This window comes from Buceros rhinoceros, unplaced genomic scaffold (genome assembly GCF_000710305.1).
Source record: "Buceros rhinoceros silvestris isolate BGI_N320 unplaced genomic scaffold, ASM71030v1 scaffold41338, whole genome shotgun sequence".
NCBI classification, from domain to species: domain Eukaryota; kingdom Metazoa; phylum Chordata; class Aves; order Bucerotiformes; family Bucerotidae; genus Buceros; species Buceros rhinoceros.
The window spans coordinates 1-2,299 of record NW_010428153.1 but is presented as its reverse complement, the minus strand read 5'-3'; positions in this window follow the sequence as shown (position 1 = coordinate 2,299).

The following is a 2,299-nucleotide window of genomic DNA, read 5'->3' as shown; positions in this document are numbered from 1 at the left end:
AGTGGCTTCTCCTGGCAGTGACAGCGCTTGGATGGTCCCACTCATGGCCGGGGGTTGGGGTGCAGAAAGGCTCTGGCTGACACTTGCTGCTGTGCAGACCAAGGTCACTCCTGGACCCTGTGTCCCACGGTAGGGGGGAGGAAGGGAGAGGCCGCAGCTGTGGGGAGGAGCAGACAGGACAGGGGACCCTGCACTGACCAACCAGGTGTCCATCCCAGAGATGTCACATCCAGGATAAAGCTGAGGGGTCACAACGGTCAATCTCTCTTCTCCAATGGCCATTGTCTGAGGAGGACTTTGTCCATTCTGCCTTCAATCCCACTCCCTGGATCCCTGTCAGTTCTGGAATCCAGCTCCTGCACCCGGTCCCTGCCTGCTGCTGAGCCCAGCCTGGATCTTCCCCAGAGCCTGCCCCTAGCACCAGTGGTGACGGGGACAGGGTTGACACCTCCCCCAGAGGGGCTGGGTTGGGTGTTGGTATTGTTTGTATTTGCATTTATTTCATGTTTTAATTATTATTATTCTCATTAAAGCAGTTTCAGTTTTCTTTTCCAGCCCACAAGTCTCTCTTCCTGAACACTCCTTCTCTTCACCTTTGGGGAGGGAGGGCTGTGGGTAATACGGAAGGTCCATCACTCATCTAGTGGCTGGCCCAGCCCTAACCTGTGACACTACGCTAGAGCAGGTACAGCTGGGAGGACTGCAGCCCCCAGGGAGGACCTGCCCTGGAGCAGAGGAGAAGCAGGAGGAGGATGGAGCAGCAGAGGCAAAGCGTTACGAACTGACCACAGCCCCTCATTCCTCATATGCCCCGCGCAGCTTGGGGCTGGGAGGCGGAGGAACATTTGGGAATGAAGACGTGACATTGAACCTGGGAACAACAAGCAGGGGTGGGGGAGCTGTTGGGGGTTTGTTTCTCACCATCCCATCTAGTTAAACTGGCAACCAATTAAATTAATTGTCCCCAAGTCCAGTCTGTTTACCCATGATGGTAATGAGTCCACAATCCCCCAGTTCTTGCAGCATCTCAAGAGCTTTTGCACCCCATTTCCTCTTCCTGTGCTGCCCCGTTGTGGAGGGGGCGTGAGAGAAGTGCTGGGTGGGAGTCTAGCTGCAGGAATGGAAGCAGAAGGAGGGGTGTTCATGGTTCTGGTCTTTGTCTTCACAAGCAACAGTTGGGCCTGCTGAGCCCCTCCTTCCTGGGGAGTGGCTGGAAATCCACAGCTTCTGCTCCCCTTATTGAACTGTCATTACTCTTGATCCACAAGTCTTTCCGCTTCCTGCAGAAATGGGTACAAACTGGGTCGGTCACGTGTCAAACAGCACCAGCCAGTGCACTCCGTGTGGCTGAGTCTCACCTCCCCAGCCTGTCCCATCACCTTCTGTCTTCTTACCAAATCTGGTCTCAGCTTCTGGTGGCATCTGTGTGTCTGTGGGTGAACATTAGTGCAGCTACTGGATGGACACTGCGGGTGTGGACGCCCTGCAGCCTGTGCTGTCAGCGGCTGGAGAGAGTGGCGTCATGTCGCCGAAGGAGAAAAAGCAAAACCATCCTCCCATCAGAGCGGTCTGCAGGGCGTTGCTCCCACACACAGTGTGGGCGGCTGTTTGGCTTCAGCAAGGGAAGGAGGAGCCCTTGGGGTGACTCCTGACTGCCCCGGCTCAAAACAGAGAGGAAATGCACAGGAGGTGGCAAGAGGGACCGGCAATGCAGGAGGACCAGAGACCCTGCGGGAGGGAGTTGGGAAAGCCAGCTGGAATCAGCTGGAGCTGGAACCAGCGAGGTGTTGGGATGGTAGGAAGAAGAGTTTCTAGATGCCCCTTGGCAGAAGAAGGAAGGCTCAGGAAAATGTCAGTCCACTGGTCAGCTCTGCCTTTAGGGTTCCCAGTTCCGTAAGTCTAGAGCAGAGGATGTGGGAGTGAAGCAGCAGGAGCAGAAGACACTGTTGGAGTCCGTGGGTCAGTTGTGGCTATAGAAGTTGATGATGCTGGATGGGAAGCAGCCAAGGGCTGCAGTTGAAGGGGCTGGCTGATGCCCCTGCAAGTTGCCCCCTTTTGCCTTTGAAGGGTCAGGGGGACCACAGGAGCTCTTGCTGCCCAGAGAAAGGCACGGGGCACAGCCCTCATCCAGAAGGGCAAGAAGGAGAAGCTGAGCTTCTAGCACCTCGCCTCGGTACCTGGGAAGGTGATGGAGAGTTTGCCTCCATTTCCCTGAAACTGTTGAAACCTTGGCTGGGCAAGAGCCTGTCCCGTCAGGCTGCCTTGAGCAGGGGAATGATGGGAAACGCGTTGCTGGCTG